Here is an 18,838-nt window from a genome sequence, read left to right as displayed (position 1 = left end):
ATTAGGCTGTCAAGCACTTTAACTTTTCTACTGACAATTATAGTGTTTTAAGGAAATTGGAGCTGAATGAATTAGAAGAGTTGAGACACGATGCCTACGATAATGCCAAACTTTACAAAGAGAGAGCTAAGACTTTCCACGATAAGTACATTTTGAGAAAGAGTTTTCTCTCCAATCAAAAGGTTCTCCTTCCCAATCAAAAGGTTCTCCTCTACAACTCTAGACTCCATGTGTTTGTCGGTAAATTTCGATCCAAATGGAGTGGTTCTTATATTGTTCAGACAGTGTTTCCTCATGGGGCTGTTGAAATCCTCAATCCACACAATAGTAATATCTTTAAGGTTAATGGATAGCAACTTAAACATTTCTTTGACCATTTTTCACCAGAGGATACCACCATCCATCTATTGGACCCTGACCCTCCAACCGAGCCTTGATGTTTGACTTGTTTGTCATTTTATTTCACTTATTTCTTGTATTTTTCTATTTTAGTTTTTAGTTTATGCATGTGTGTTTTCCCTCTTCTATCCCCAGTATGGCAAAAGTGAAAAACAGAGGTAAACTCATCATTAGGAATACATTGACGCATCAACTGATCAGCACAATATTTAAAAAGATAAGGAGTGTTGAAGTAATAAAATCATACATCTGCAAGAAACTTATGCTTATCCTGAGGTGTCCAATGCTCTAGCATCCGGTCAGTGACAAGGTAATTCACAATGTTTGCGAACCATGGAGTGTGTAACACTGCAAACAGATGCTCATCAGAAAAATTTTCATTCAAGGAAGGAATAAATGTAGATAAATCAGGTAGCTGTAGTCGTGACAGGTGATCAACTACCACATTCTTGACTCCCTTCTTATTCCGAATAGTGATGTCAAATTCTTGGAGCAAAAGAATCAAACGTATCAACCTGGGTTTAACATCCTTCTTTGCCAACAAATAGTTAAGAGCAGAATGGTAAAAAAAAATGATAACAAGAGACCCAATAATATAAGAACGAAATTTATCCAAGGCAAACACAACAGCTAATAACTCATTCTCGGTGGTGGTATAATTTTTCTATGTATCATTCAAAGTTTGACTTGCATAATAAATGACTGAAAGCTTATTATCCACTCTTTGGCCAAGAACGACACCAAGAGCAAAATCACTAGCGTCGATCATAATCTCAAATGGCAAGTCCCATCGAGGAATTTGCATAATAGGTAAAACTATTAAGTGTTCCTTCAGGGTCTCAAAAGCATGCTGACACTCATCACTTTAAACAAAAGTAGTATCATTTTGTAATAAAGTACATAATAGTTTTGCAACACTAAAAAAGTCTTGAATGAAACGCCGATAGAAGCTAGCATGACTAAGAAAAGAACGAATATCCTTCACTGTTTTAGAAATAGGCAGTTGGAATATTAATTTTATCTTGGCTCTATCAACCTCTCTGCCACGTTCATAAACTAAATGCCCAAGTGACCATAAACTGACATTTCTCCCAATTCAACAATAAATTTTTTTCCTCACATCTTTTCAACATAGGAGCAAGATTTTTTAAATAGACATCAAAAGATTTACCAAATACAGAAAAATTATCCATAAAAATCTCACATATATCATCAAGTATATCAGAAAAAATGCTCATCATACATCGCTGAAAAGTAGCAAGTGTATTACATAAACCAAATGACATTATTCTAAAAGCAAAAGTACCAAAGGGGCAAATGAAGGTGGTCTTCTATTGATCTTCTGGTGCTATGGCAATTTGATAATAACCAGAGAAGCCATCCAAGAAACAATAAAAAAATTACCCGCTACTTTTTGTAATGGGAAGTGATCTTTTCGACTGACCGAATTCAACTTTTTGTAGTTAATACACATTCTCCAGCCCATTACCTTCCTAGTCGGGTTCAACTCACCATTAGTATTTTTAATAACAGTTAAACCAGATTTTTTTTGTACTGCTTGTGTTGGACTTACCTACTTGTTGTCGGATATAGGATAGATAATGCCCACAACTAACAATTTAAGCACTTCATTCTTCACCACCTTCTTCATGGTAGGATTGAACCTCTGCTGTGCATCATGAACTGGTCTCACATCTCTCTTCAAAAAAATATTGTGGGTACAAATTGAAGGGTCAATACCTTTGATGTTTGCAATAGTCCAGCCCTTAGCTCCTCAATGATGTCTCAGCACTGTTAATAATTCTGCTTCCTGTTTTGAAGTGAGCTGAGAAAAAATGACCATTGGAAATCTATCTTCAATTGGGCTTAGAAAAATATATTTCAAGTTCTCGGGTAATGGCTTCAACTCTGGTATTGAGATTTTTTCTTCTAATGACTTCATTGCTCCTGATAAATCAAGAGCTTCAAAGACTGATCTACACCAATTACTCGTGTAACTCACATCTGATAACTGAAGAGACCCAATTGTCTCTGTCAACTGCACATCTGATTCTGTCAACTTTAATGATGTAGGAACTGTCAACTCTAATATGTGATATTTATTTTTTTGGCCAGCTACCAATCTTTGAGGATAGGGAACCACAGATTGATACCCCTTACTAGTTTCAACCTCTCCACTCACAGGCTTTTTTGATTCTAGCCTCACTTCTTCTAGTTCTTTCTCAACTTCATCAGTCTCTATTACATCTTCAGGTTTAGAATCAACTACCTTTCTATTCATGGTCATCTCAGGTTGAGGAACTTCCTTCCCACTTCTCAAAGTAAGAACGACCTTCGTTGTCTCAATAACGTTCCCTGAGACATTATGAACTTGCTGTTGTTGTTGCCTATATACTTGAGGATTAGGCTGAGACTATGCTGGAAATTTCTCTTTCTCTAGAGTGCTCAATGTCGTGCTCATCTTATTAATAGTGCCACGCAACTCATTTATAGCCTGAGTGTTCTGATTGTTTGTGGTGGCCTGAATTTGCATGAATTGTTGAAGTGTATTGGCCATCTGTGCCATACTGTCGTCTAGAGACTTCTTTGCAGATGATTGAGGCTGAGAACTCTGTGTAGCTACATGAGGCTGAAATCCAGGAAGAGTTACAAAATGATAGCTCTGAGAACTTTGATATGGTTGATACCGGTGTTGAGGAACACCCTGATGAAATGGCTACTGTGAAGATGATGGAGACCGACCAGGTTGATCATTTCTCCATGAGAAATTTGGGTGATTCCTCCACCCAGGATTATATGGTTAGAAAAAGGCCGATTCTGTGTTCTATTAATCCAGTTAGCTGATTGCATCTGCTCAGACCCATTTTCCTGAAAGAATGGCATAATCGGGTAGTCCTGGGTCTTACGGTTCGAATCAGCGCATATAAAGCATGCCTTTACTACTTTCATAGCTTTCACTTTTTCCATTTCCATGACCTCCACAGGTGCAACCATATTTTGTTCAATTTCAATATCCTCGCTCATAGAAGAGATAGAAGAGCTATCTATCTCAGAGCTGTGTATACTACTCTCAATGCTCGATGTGACTCTAAGCAACCTATTTGAACTGTCTCTCACCCATGATATGAAGCATCATTCAAAATAGCATAAATAAGATTCAAGTGACTGAGGGATAGATGGCAAATGAAATATGTAATCAGAGATAAGATAGTGAAATGAAAAAAAAAATGAAAATAAAAAATAACGAGTTTAAATTTAAATTAGACAACTATTCCCCGACAACGACGCCAAAAACTTGACTCACTCAAAAATGAGTAGCACAAAGACTATCCCAAGTGTATAAGGAAGTCATGTAATAATTAGGAATAAAATTTCTAGATCGTCTCTTCGGGAAAAGTTGTTTAAATCCAAACTCGTATAAAATGGTGAAAAGTTTCATAAACAAAAGTGGTGGTATGTATAATGAATAGAAGAGTGTAACGGAAATAAAAAGAGCACTAGTCATAGACTAGATTCATACATTTGGATTTTTTTTTTAATGTTGAAACTGAACATAAAAGACTAACAAATTGAAATTAATAATTAAGAATTCAACTACGCTAAATAATTTTAATTAATCTGAAAATCAAATAATAAACTGAAATGATTTAAGTCCTATTAACCTTTAATCAATCTAAAATGTAATTGTAATGCATATTTAATAGAAACTTAAAAGAAACAAGAAAAATAACTGACATAAAATAAAATAAACAACAAATAAAAATGGTCAAACTTTTAATTCAAAAATATCAAAAATACATCATAAACTTCAAATTGAAATTAAATAAAAAGTAGGGAATGAAAAGATCAAGCTAATTGAATGGAGGTGAAGATTGAAAGCAGTGGAGGAGGTTAGACTGTAGCAGCAATTGGACCCCTCAAAGAGTTTTTCAACGGTGCTGCAGCGTGAATGAAACTGGCTGTGTGAAAAATAGGTGTGCGGCACTGAATGAATTCGGCTGCCCCTGGAAGAATGTGCAGCGCTATATTAAAACCCAATATATTTCATTCCGTGCGGTACTCAATTAAAACCCCCAAAGGAAAATATATGTTGTGGCCCCAAGAAGGAATTATCTACTTCCCAAGTGAAATTAGAAGTAACATGTTGTGGCACCCGATGAATATAAAATGAAAAGAATGTCTCCTTAGGTCAAAGTCTCAAATCTCCATTAATGTAGCGTGCAGCGTCTGGTTAAAATGGATATATGCATACGTGCATCACTTGAATTCATGCCTCCAGCCTTCCTAAGTTGTGTTGCCGTATCCAAGCCAAAAAGCCTTATTTGAGAATAATGGTATATGCCTTTTCACCTTTTTGACTTTTATTATTTCTAATTTTTGTATTCCTTCAACCTAAAAAAAATGGAAAGAAGAAAAAAAATAAAATAAAAGGAAAGAATAGAACATCAAAATTGTGTTGTGCATGTAAAGAAATATTGTCCAATTAAATCACAAGTTATAATATTAAGCAAAAATCAAGTTATTTATCAATTTAAATCACAACTTGTATTTATGCATCTTAACAATTTTTTCATCTAAAACCAATAACAATGTAATAAAAGAATTAAAATATATTGGTTCTAAATGTATAAAAAAACATGCAATATTTCAGCTCAATCATATTTGTCAACTGCTCATTTGATTTAGTCAACTCTAATGACGTAGGAATTGTCTCAACAAGAACCTCAGACTGCTCAGGAATGCCATCCTCAGATGCACTTTTGGAATCAAATACTGATAACAACTCCAAAAAGTCAAAATCATACACCATATCAACATCATGCACATATGAATTGTCGCATCCACTAGGCATCTTGCAAGCGTTGAACATATTCATCTCCAATGTCATATTCCCAAAAGTGAGCTTTAGTACTCCACTTCGACAATTGATAAGTGCATTGTGAATAGTGGAGACTGGAAGTAGCAAGGAATGGGCGTCGTTGCATCTACTAGGCATCTTGCAAGCGTTGAACATATTCATCTCCAATGTCATATTCCCAAAAGTGAGCTTTAGTACTCCACTTCGACAATTGATAAGTGCATTGTGAATTGTAGAGACTAGAAGTAGCAACGAATGAGCATCCAACGATGACATGCGCATGGTGAATAGTGGAGATTGGCTGCTGCATGTCAATAACTACAAAATCTACCATGTAGTAAAATTTTTCCACTTGGACCATCACATCTTCAACTATATCCCTCGGCACTTTAACTAATTTGTCAGCCAACTGTAGCAAGATGTATGTCTTTTTCAACTCAACCAATCCCAACTACTCATACACTGAAAATGGTAGTAAGTTTACACTACTCCCTAGATCAAGTAGAGCTCTCCCAATGCGTGACTCATCAATCATAATGGAAATTTGGGGAGAGCCGAGATCTCCAAACTTTTGAGAAGTCTCACTCAATATCAGTGCACTAACTTGCTCTGTTAGGAATACTTTGTTCTTCACATTCAACTTCCTCTTCACTGTGCACAAGTCCTTAAAAAATTTTGCATATGAAGGTACTTGTTGTATAGCATCCAAGAGTGGAATATTAATCTTTACTTGATTGAAAATCTCTAGAATTTTAGTGTGATATTTGTTCTTTTAGCCAGCTGCAAATCTCTGAGGATAGGGAACCACAAGTTGGTACCCCCTAGGTTCGGCCTCTCCATTCACAGGCTTCTTTGACTCTAGCCTCACTTTCTCTAGTTCTTTCTCAGTTTCATCAGTCTCCATTACATCTTCAGGTTTAAAACAAACTACCTGTTTGTCTATGGTCAGCTTAGGTTGGGGAACTTCCGTCCCACTTCTCAAAGTAAGAACGGCATTCGCTGTCTCAATAACATCCTTTGAGACATTATGCACTTGCTGTTGTTACTGCCTGTATACTTGAAGATTAAGTTGAGGCTATGCTGGAAGTTTCCCCTTCTCTAGAGTGCTCAAGGTCGTGCTCATCTTATTAATGGTGCCTCGCAACTCATTTATGGCCCTAATGTTCTGATTGTTTGTGGTGGCCTGAATCTGCATGAATTGCTGAAATGTATTCGCCATCTGTGCCACACTATCATCTAGAGACTTCTTTACCTATGATTGAGGCTGAGAACTCTGTGCAGCTACATGAGGCTGAAATCCAGAAGGCGCTACAAAAAGATAGATCTGAGAACTTTGATATGGCTGATACTGGTGCTGAGAAGCACCCTGATAAAATGGCTGTTGTGAAAATGGTGAAGACCAGCTAGGATGATCATTTCTCAATGAGAAATTTGGGTGATTCCTCCACCCCGGATTATATGTGTTGGAAAAAGGTTGATTCTGTGCTCTGTTAACCCAGTTAGCTGATTACATCTGCTCAGACCCATTTTCCTGAAATACTGGCATAATTGGGCAATCTTGGGTCTTATGATTCAAATTAGTGCATATAGAGCATGCCTCTACTACTTTCACAGCCTTCACTTTTTCTATTTCCTTGACCTCCAATCTTCTAGTTAATACAGCTGTTCGGGTTTGAACATCAGTGTCTTCCTTAATCTCATATCTGCCCCCACCAGAAATAGTCCTTAGTGGTTGTGTTGTTAACGACACTCGATCAGTTCGAGTGTTCCACTATCGTGCGCTCTCGGCTAGATAGTCAAAAAATGATAGTGCTTCATCAGGTTTCTTGCTAAAGAATTCCTCATTGCACATCGTCTGAACAAACAACTTGCATTTTGGAGTGAGACCAATGTAAAAATAGCTCACCAACCTCCAAGATTCTAAACCATGATGTGGACAGATATTTACCAAATCTTAAATTTTTTCCAACTAGCCTAAAAAGTCCCATCAGGTTTCTGATTGAATTGGCTGATTTGCTCTTGCAAAAACTAAGTTCTCTGAAAATGAATTTTTTTTGAAAGAATTCATGCTGCATACTAGACCAACTAGAGATAGAATTAGGCCTCAAAAAATTAAACCAAATCTTCACTTTATCCTTTAAAGAGAAAGGAAATAAACGAAGTCTAATAAATTCATCAGTAATAGCCCTAGTAATAAAAGTAGTGCAATCGAACTCAAAATCTGTCAGGTGTTGGTAAGGATTCTCAGAATCCATCCCATGGAGCTGAGGTATCACTGACATCATACCATACTTAATATAAAAATTAGGTACATCATCGGGTAAAACAATGTTTGAAGGCGTAGTGGTGTGAGTGAGTTGCAAATAATCCTTAAGAGTGCATGGTACAAGTGCAGCCATGGTTTGTTCAATTTCAATATCCTCGCTCATAGAAGAGATAGAAAAGCTATCAATTTCTGAGTTGTGTATACTACTCTCAATGCTCGATGTAACTCTAAGCAACCTATTTGAACTGTCTCTCATCCATGACATGAAACATCAATCTAAATAGCATAAATACGGTCCAAGTGACTGAGTGGTAGATGATAAGTAAAATGTGTAATCAGAGATAAGATAGTGTTAAAAAAAATAACGAGTTTAAATTTAAGTTAGACAACTGTCCCCAGCAACGGCACTAAAAACTTGACTCATTCAAAAATGAGTAGCATAAATGCTATCCCAAGTGCATGAGGATGTCGTGTAATAATTAGGAATAAAATTTCTAAATCGTCTCTTTGGGGAAAGTTTTTTAAATCCAAAATCATGTAAAATGTTGAAAAGTTTTACAAACAAAAATGGTGGTATGTACAATGAATGGAACAATGCAATGAAAATAAAAAAAGGACATTAGTCATAAATTAAATTCATATTTTTGAATTTTTTTGAGTGTTGAAATGGAATGTAAAATACTAACAAATTAAAATTAACAATTAAGGACTCAACTACGCTAAACAATTTTAATTAATTTAAAAATTAAATAATAAAACTGAATTTATTTAAGTCCTAATTAACCTTTAATCAATCTAAAATGTAATTGTAATGCATATTTAATAGAATGTTAAAGAAACAAAAAAATAACTAACAAAAAATAAAATAAACAGTAAATAAATGCCCGAAATTTTAAGTAAAAAATATCAATAATACACCATAAACTTCAAATTGAAATTAAATAAAAAGTAGGGAATGAAGAGAGCAAGCCAGATGGATGGTGATGGAGTTGGAAAGCAGTGGATGAGGCTAGACAGCAGCAGACGTTAGACCCCTCAATTGGAGCTCTTCAACGGTACTGTAGTATAGACCCAAACGCCTCTGTCCCCGTGTGCTTGAATTCCTTCCAGAGAAAAGAATGTGTGCGGCGTGAATGAATTAATGCCCCAAATGAAAATATGTCCGCGGCACTGAAAAATGCCCCAAAATGAAAATATGTGTGCCGTCTAGGTCTTGAAGTCCCAATTCCAATATCATATATCCGTGCGGCATGAATTTTGACTTTTCAAATAAAAAGAACTATTTTCTTTGTGTGGCGTGTATTCTCTTCAAAAACCAAGTCAAGTCCCAAACTTTCATTTCTTTTGACCACTACATATAAAGATAAATAAAATAAAATAAATAGAATAAAATATATAAAAAGATATGTGTTGTGCATATAAAGAAAAATTACTCAATTAAATCACAAGTTCTAAAAGTAAGCATGAACCATGCTTTTAACCAATTTAAATCATAACTCGGATTTATTCATTTTAACGTTTTTTTATATAAAACCAATAATAATGTAATAAAATAAATAAAATATATTAGTTCTAAATGTATAAGATATGCAATATTTTAGCTCAATCACCCATCTCCCCTCCCGTGTTCACGGTCCCTTGCACCCTAGTTGCTATCAGTTCTCTTTCACACTCGTCCATCGACGGTAGCCCCTTTGTCATTTTTCATGATAGGTAACCTTTTCATTCTCTTAAAAACTCAGACACAGTCCCTGTCTCTCATGCCGTCAGCTCTGGGAGAAATGCTCTCTTGATTTCATTTGTGCTTTACCATTTTGTGTCTTTGTAACTCCATTGTTGAATCTTGAGGTAGATCTCAAAAATCCTAACTGGAAAATCAAAATGGTTTTTGTGTTCTTCTCTAGGGTTTCTACAATGTCGATTTTTTTTACAGGTTGAGGGAAAAAAACTGTAAAATTAGTGATCAACCCATCATGTCTACTGCTTGTTTGATTTATGCTTTGTGAAATATATGTGTTATGCTATTTAATCTAGCTTTGCCATTTCAGTGTGCTACGAATTTGACATGCTTATGCTTTCTTTAACTGTTAGTGACGAACCCATATAGATTCACTGGTTGTTTGATTTGTGTTTTGTGAAATTTATTTGTTTTTCTATTCAATCTAGCTTTGCCATTTTAGTGTACTACGAATTTGACATTCTTATGCTTTCTTTCACTATCAGTGACCAACCCATATAGATTCATTGCGTGTTTGATTTGTGTTTTGTGAAATATATGTGTTCTGTTATTCAATCTAGTTTTGCCATTTCAGTATGCTACGAATTTGACACGCTTATGTTTTGTTTCACTATTAGTGACCAACCCATTTGATTTTATTGCTTCTTTGATTTCTATTTTGTGAAATTTATGTCTAATTTATTCAATCTAACTTGCCATTTGATTTCTATGAAGAATTTCACATGCAACTCTAATGTGCTTTGTTTCACTGTCAATTATCTTGCCATTTTATGGTATTGCTTGTTTGATTTCTGTTTTGTGTAATTGTTGTGTAATTTATTCAATCTAACTTTCCATTTCACTCTACGTGTAATTTAAGATGTTGATGTGCTTTGTAAAATCAGTGAGCTTGCCATTTTCTTTTATTGCTTGTGAAATTCATGTTTTGTGTACCTTTTTGGGTTTATTCAATTTAGCTCTACATGTATGATTCTATGATGATTTTCACATGCTTATGTGCTTGGGTTTATGTAATTTCTTAGCTTTCTTGGATTTATGTGCTTAGTTTCACTATCACGGACCTTGTAATTTGAAAATACTACTTCTTTGATTTATGTTGGCGATAAATGTTCTGTAATTTATTCAAGTGAGTTTGCCATTTGATTTTATAAATAATTTCACATGCTCTATGTGCCGAAGATCATTGGTAGTGACCTTACCATTTCAAAGCACTACTTCTTTGATTTCTGTTTGTAAATGTGCTCTAATTTATTCAATCTAGCTTGTCATTTAATTATATGAATAATTTCACATGATCTATGTTAGAGTTGGGCAACTAGGTATTGGATTGGGTACCTGGGTATATTGGGCCCAGATTCAAACCCGGGTCGAGTTCCTATGACCTTGGCTTGAACCTGGATTAATCCCCCATTTTTTTTAATAATACTATATTATTAATTTTTTTAAAGAAAAATAATGCTGAAAATCTATATTCTATTACACCTTTTCAAGAAAACATATCAAAATTACATGTAATAGCATCAACTTTATCTATATCAACTATTGCGTGAAGGCCTGAAATCCACTATTAGATGTAAGTGCTTTTCTTCTATCCCTTGAGACCTCTCTACTAGATGTGAAGGCCTGAAATCCACAAAACATTTCTCAAATTTTCCTGTTTTTGTATAGCTATGAAAGATACAGAAAGTTTGAAACTAAATTCAAACAAATCAAAATCTACTCAAGGCAACAATACATATATAAATAACAAAGCAACGCTCTTCTTTCGAATAAGTATAGCTTCAACAAACTAATAGCAGACTACTAAAGCATTCCACAACCATAATACTTTCTCTACATCTCATAAGGGGGGTTAAGGGCTAAATCCATTTTTTACTTTGACAAAGGACCTAAACACATCACCCAGAGATCATCAGATAAAATATATTTTACAATAATACTTGCATCCTGCTAACTCTACTTCCAACATGAAATTAAAGCCAAAGTCGTGTAAAACATTGAGGGCAGTAAAATTTTAATTTCTTTCAAAAACCCCAATTATAAGATTTGAAAACTCTCCCTACAGCAAATTTTTAGCTCACTTGTTTTAATTTCAGATGATAGATCCTTTTGTCTCCATTCTTGCACCTATTGGGAGCACATGTAATATCTTTGCACATAATGATTCAGCACCACCAAAACTAGCTCATCAACACACTCAAGATTCTCAACTACAACTAAGGAAACACTTGGAATTTTCAAATAACATACCTGTTGTTTGTATTCACCTATCACTAGACAACTAGCAACAACAATAACAACCACATCAATAACAACCAACAACAATAAATACTATCTTGAAAAATGACAATTATTTGATATTGTTAAAGAAAGAAAAACAACTCCATTGCCAAAATTAAAAAAGAATGCACAAATCTCTTACCTCCATTGAAGATGAATATATTCTTTCTCATAATAGGTTATAAATAGTTCAACATGAATGGGAATGAAGACTCACATCAGCTTCGGTTGAATATGAAGCTAGATAATCATATAAAAAAAATATTAAAAATTAATTTAGATAGATAATAAATTGAGTTAGATTGATATTAAGAAAATATTTCACGTTTCAAACTTACCTTCAAGGTCCATCGACTGTATGTGTTCTTCCAACTTCTGAATGTTGATTGGTTAGGTCCTTAACCAATTTTGGGTATAAATGAGGGCTTCAGCAGATCTGGAGACAACGAACTCCTAAAATGATCTAATATGTGTTCTCCAGTCCTGAATGCAGACTCCGAGGAAATAGTGAAAATGGGGTGGCTAACACATCATATGCTACCTCAACAAGGACATAATAATTAGTAGTATTAACTCTCCACCAATCTAAGATATCAAAACTGAGCGAGTCATTTATACACATCTCAGACAAATACTTATCTAGCTTCAATCTAAACTCTGTAACACTCCACTCCTTAAGGAATTTGGTGAACATGATCTTAAATTTAGTCAGAGTCAGTGTCGGCTCATTACCAATATTTATATTAATAGTGCTTGGCCTTCCTTGAGCCACATTAGAACTCCTCCCACTAGTCACACGAAATGTATTATACTACTCAATCAAGCAGCCTAAAAGGAGTTTAACACTGTCATCTTTCTTATCTGCCAACTCATACCCTCTGCACTTTTGCAACCAAAAATTTATTGCCATCATTTTATATTGTGAATTAAGTACAAAAGCAACATATATCAAGTTGAACTTATTTGTGCTACCCCAATATTTGTCATTCTTGTTTCTCATATTTATGCCCATAGTACTAGTGATAATATCATCATTCAAGTACATATCATTTAAGCATTTTCAATTGTAAAAAATTACTCAAAATATACAGTAGTCATCACATACAAAGAACCATAAATGCTCAATATAGCATCATAAACAAATTTTAGCTACTTCACAAAAATCCGTACATTTTTTCAATCATTATTAGTGGGGTTTACGAATTGTTTATCCACAAACACATATTGTTCAAAGGCTTGTTTATGTTTTTCAACGGTACTCAACATCAAATATGTGGAGTTCCATTTAGTAGGAAGATTCAAGTAAACCATCATCTCACTGATTTTTTCCTTTACTGCACAAGTCTTGAACTTGGCAAATCTTAACAGCGAGAATTTCACATACATGACAGCATCCCTAATCTTTGATACAAAATCATAAAAATCATTCAAGCCATACATAACAATAAGATTCAATATATAGGCAGCACACCGCATGTGAAGAAATTCATCACCAATTATATAGTAGGATTATTGTCTTTTATTCTCCTCCTTATGTAATCAACAACAATATCATTTGAGGAGGCGTTAACAACTGTGATGGTTAAAATTTTATCAACCCCTATTCATGCAATCCCAAGTCTAACACTCTCTTAATAGTTTCACCCCTATGGTCAAGAATTTAGCAAAACTTAAGTATTTTTTTGTATAATCTCCAATTGCAATTAATAAAATATGCGGTAATACACATGTAGTTTAGATTTTATACTGACGTCCAGGTAGGGATGCTACTCGCACCATACGGTGCTGGATAGTCCCCTCACCACTCCCTGCCGCATCTTGGGGCGGGGTACCCTGTCCTGCTGGGCGGGGTACCCTGTCCTGCTAAGGGGAGGATTCCCAATCCGCCTTGCCTCATGGTCACTTAGATTGTGGACTATATTACCCTAGGTTTAAATATTATTTTTAGGTCCAAAAGTGATCAAAAATATATTTTTAAATCTAAATTGTAAATTTAAATTTGTAAATATGACTATAATTTAAAAATTATGTAGTTTTTAAATTTGCTAGTGCATATTTTGTACAAGTTGTAGTGTAGTAGTTTTTAAACTATATAGTTTTTAAATTTATTAGTACATATTTTATGTAAATTGTTGTTTTTAAACTATGTACTTTTTAAATTTTCTAGTGCATATTTTGTGAACAAGTCTAACAAATTGTAATATACATATTTATGTATACACAATTTGTAAAATATAAATATATATTTATATTTATATGTATAAAAATATATTTATATTTTTGTATATATATAAGTATTATTATTTTTATATATAATATATAAATATATAAGGGGGTTGGGGAGGGGGGGGGGGGGGGTTGGGCCCTTCCAGCCCCTTGCCCCCGTATGGGTGCCATGCAGTGGCGGGGAGGACTGGGGTGGGGTAGCGGGGTGCGGGGCCTTGCTTCCCACCCCTACGTCCAGGTATCGATAGCAAGACAAATTATTTGACCATCCAACAATTTCTTTAGCTATATCTTCTCTTTGTTATACAGCTTAATACAATCAATTTTTAAAGTGGCTCAGGGTGGCATAGTAAATCAAGGCTCTAAATCAGCTACATATTCCATAAAACCATCATGCTCCACAAGCCTAAAAGGCAATTCACATCTAATAAAATACTTAGTATTTGACACTCTAAATTTTTTTGCATCGTACTTCACTAGACCTTGTGGGATACACACTCTTCCCTCTGCATCTCTCTTAACATCAGATGATTGAATTTTTTTCAACTCTTTTAATTCTAAGAGGGGAAGTGTCATATGCATTTTGGACGTTGTGTAACATAGATGAAGTGCCATTCTTGTAGTGGCAACTACATAGCTTAGTGCAATAATTGCACTGAGCTTTTGAATTATCATGGTCAATATGTTGTATTCTAGTAAAGTGTTCACATACCACATATTGGTTGGTAGGTGTTTTTGGATTTCTTAGGTAAATGTGGGATGGAACAGGTAGGGTCTTGTATATGCGTGGATGAAGAAGGGGTTGGAAGAGTCCCAAGCTCCTTTACATCCAATGGAATAGAAGAGGAGTCGCCAACCCCTTAAATTGTACTGACATTACAACTTATAGAATCTTCTTCCATTTGTTAAAGTTACCCCAAAATCAAAGAAAAGCAGGAAATTTAAGCATAAGTATGACAAATTGACCACCACCATATATCATCAAGAAAATTTATATTGTCAAGTGGAAGCCTTTGATTAAAGCTATTTTAAACAACCCATGACACATGTTTGAACAAAATTCCCTTTTCAAAATCATACAAGGATAGAATGAATGATTCAAAAAATGAAGAGGCCACATCAATTAAAGTCATCAATGTCCAGCACAAACAATGAATCTATAAAAATGCAGAGACAATGGCATTTACAAGCTCGACTCTTGCATGCAGTTGCTGTAATAATTCCCAATTTGTTTTGAATGCATATTAATCTAATAAGAAAGGACTTAGCCCTTTAGAATTATTTTTCATTTCTGTACTAAATGATATGGTATATTATGATTAATACTGTTATGGGAAGATGCATGCAAGTTTTGATTAAGATTATTATTTTGCAAGGATTTGGAGCAGAATGCTGCTTTTCAAACACAATCCATTTCATGAAAATGGGGGTATAATTATGGACTTGCAAAAGTAAACCTGCAGTAGAGAGCATGGTCCCCAGATTCTCTCTACTTGGAAAGCTTCAACCCAACGAGTCCCAGCTTCAGAAAAGTGTTTTACTTCACTTGGATAACCTAAATATTGAGTCCCATTAATCCTTTCCATCTAACTTAGAAATAGATTTTATTATTTTGATCATTATATATGTTTTTTAGACACTAATATATAGCTAGTGATCTTATAATCTCTCATGAATATCTTCGTAACAAATATCATTGGCTTGACTACTGTCTGACACCTTAACGATAATCTCATACAAGTAATATTGAACAATATCATGAAACAAAGTGTTCTACAAGGTGTTATAAGAATAAGATTTAACACATGTGAATAGTTCTTACTTTGCTTAAGAATAGCCTACCTTACCCTATAAATTACTAGAAGTTGTGAAAGTCCCCTGGGAGCTTAATTTCTACAGGCACCCTCAGTGGTGGCCCGATCTTGTTCAGTTGTAAAATTTAAAGATGTAAACACTACTTCAGTCTAAAACCTAGCTATGAGAAAACTCACTGAACGGAATCATAGAAAAATAACCACTAAAATAAACCAAAGTACTACTTGATAATACTGTATATTATGATTAATATTGTTATGGTAAGATGCATGCAAGTTTTGATTAAGATTATTATTTTGCAAGGATTTGGAGTAGAAGGCTGCTTTTTAAACACAATTCATTTCATGAAAATGGGGTTATAATTATGGCCAAATTCAAATAGGAAAACAAACCACAAACTACGAAAAAACCCAAAATCACCTACAAAAGAGGCATGAGCACAGACAAATAAACCCATATACACCCAAAATTAGAAACCCAAAACAAATCACACCCAAAATTAGAAACCCAAAAACTAACCTTAATTTGTAGTGTTTCTGAGGATGATGCGATGAAGACAAGTTGGAGACGACACGGCTAATGGCGGTGATGGCAACAACGGGGCTAACGGAGGGAGGCTAGGGTTTCTACTTTTTGGCAGAGAGAGAGAGAGAGATATGGGGGAATCAGGAGATAGGGGTTGATTTAAACCCAGTTCCAAAATGCTTTTGGCGTGGGTTTGGTTTTAAAAAAACCCAAGTTCCAGATTTTAAACCTGGTACCCGGCTCAGGTACACCTTGATTTTAGAAGATGGGTATTAGCCCAGGTTTGTTCTAGGCCAGAACCCTTAACCAGAACCTGGTTATTCGGATTCCGGACTCCCAGTCCAGTTGCTTAGCTCTAATCTATGTGATGAAGATCACTATTAGTGACCTTGCCATTTCAAAACACTGCTTCTTTGATTTTTGTTGAGGATAAATTTGCTCTAATTTATTCAAGTGAACTTGCCATTTGATTCTATGGATAATCTCAAATGCTCAATGTGTTGAAGATTACTATTAGTGACCTTGCCATTTCAGAGTACTATTTCTTTGATTTTTGTGATGGATAAATGTTCTGCAATTTATCCATGTTTGTATGCCATTTGATTCTCCTTCAAAATTAACATTCTAATGTGCTTTTAATTACCAGTGACCTTGCAACTTGTGAACCAGCTTGTTTGGTTTCTGTTGAAACCTAATTTGTGTGTAATAACTTCAATCTAGCTTGTCATTTGATGAAGATTACCAATGTAACATGATTCTATGTTTTGTTCACTATCAAGGATTCTACTACTTCTTTCTGTTCTCTTTTGTGTACTTCTGTAAGTTCTTCAATCTAGTTTGCCATTTGATTGAATATTCGAGCAGTTTCACATGCTAATGTGCGTTGTTTCATTGTTGGTGACCTTGCCATACAATTAGGCTATGATGATGGTTAACTTTGCTTATCATAAATGTGTAATGGCAGAGAATGCTGTGAATGGGTGAGCTCAATATGGCAGGATAACCCGGATGGTCATCTTTATTGTGAAACTTTCACAAAGGCAACCGTGATGCAGCCATTCGAGCTTGTGCTATTCAGTTTTCTTTGCTAGATTACTTTTTTTTTGGTTCATTGTCCTTGTCTATCCCCCTTGGTTGTGATGATAATGAAGTTGAGTGGGGACAAAAGAAATTTGGCACATATTCCATAGCAGGGTAACCCAGACTACTAATTACTACTTGCAACTAATTGTTGCAGCCATTGAGTATGTTGCCACTTCCTAAATGTTGCCACTCCTTTCATGAGGTGGTTTGCAAAATCTTGCGTCTATTGATCTTGAGTTTCTAAGAGCATCCACATCGGCCTAGGCATAAGTCCAAGAAATGCAAAATTTGGCTTTTTAGGTTTTTAAACGTGCTGCATTGGAATAGGTAAAATGGAAGAGTTTAAGTTCTGAGCTATAGTATATCTAACCCTTATTCCATCTTTGATGAGTTATTGTTCATCACCAAATGAGTATTGTATTCTAAAATCCACAGACACCAACTGCAACAAACATTTCTCTCGTAAAATTATTCTCGATTGAAGCCCTTTTCATTTTCTCTCCCTTTCTCCCTCACCGAACACCCCCATTGTTTTTTTTTTAATCCCCATTTCTGTCTTCCCTCTAGATTGGCCCAACATTCCATCTCTTCCATTCTCTCCTTTTTTTTCATCTTTTTTTTTTTTTTTTCAGTTCCCTTGTTGCTATCGTTGTCCCTGGGTTGTCGAAGTGCTCTCTCTGGCTTAGCTTAGGAACGTGGGAAAGGAACTATCGATTTCCTAGAGAAAATAAACTGTGGATTTCTACCCCTGCAAAAACAAAAAGTTAAGATTTCCCAAGACTCGTTCGTTTCAATACTCCATAGTTCATTCTTTTCTTGCGTATAATGAGAGCCTTGGTCCAATACTAGATCTAAAGGTTTCATTACTTTTTCTTCTTGTTGAATTTTTGGGTGCAATTGATGGTCCTAGGCAGATGCGCAAATTCTAACATAAATTAGCTTTTATGTATTTTTCTTTTTTGTGGTTTTATTACTTGTGAGACTTGCACTCATATTTGATCATATTTTGATTTTTAACATCTGTTCTACTTGGGTATGCATCATAAACTTTCATTATTTTTTTCTTTTCCTTTTTCTTTTAGTGTTTTTGTTACTCTTGTGTTTTTGAATGATAGCTCGGTACATGCATTGAATCTGGTTTGTATTTCTAGTTTGTGTAGTTGAGTTTGTGGTGGTCTGCTATGTGGTCTTTTGAGTGTATGGTCAAGTTGTTACTTAACTGCTATGTGCATTTTTATGTGGTTTCAAATGTGGGTTTTCAGAGCTAGTTTGATCTGTGGTGGTATGAGCATATTTTTTTTTTTAAATTGGTGCCCATCTGTGGTGGTCTGCTATGTGGTTTTTTCAGAGTTGGTTTGATCTATGGTGGTATAAGGTCAGTTCCTACTTGTTTGTCTCTGAAACAAGAATCTTAGGGTTTTAACACTGGGCAAAGGAAAAAGTATCACATATGATCCTTCCTGATCAAAGTATATCTATTATTTTCACTCAAGTCTATGATAGTATCTCAAGTTAAAACTAGTTTGTACTCATCCACTCACTACAATACACACTCATCCACTTACTAGTTGGCAATTTTGAAGAGAGGCACCATTGCCTAGTTAGAGAGGGGGGGGGGGGGGGGGGGGGGGGATGGGGGGATCAAAAC

Source organism: Carya illinoinensis, chromosome 14 (assembly GCF_018687715.1).
Source record: "Carya illinoinensis cultivar Pawnee chromosome 14, C.illinoinensisPawnee_v1, whole genome shotgun sequence".
Lineage (NCBI taxonomy): Eukaryota > Viridiplantae > Streptophyta > Magnoliopsida > Fagales > Juglandaceae > Carya > Carya illinoinensis.
The sequence above is the reverse complement of the archived record's forward strand: the minus strand, read 5'-3'. Positions refer to the sequence as shown.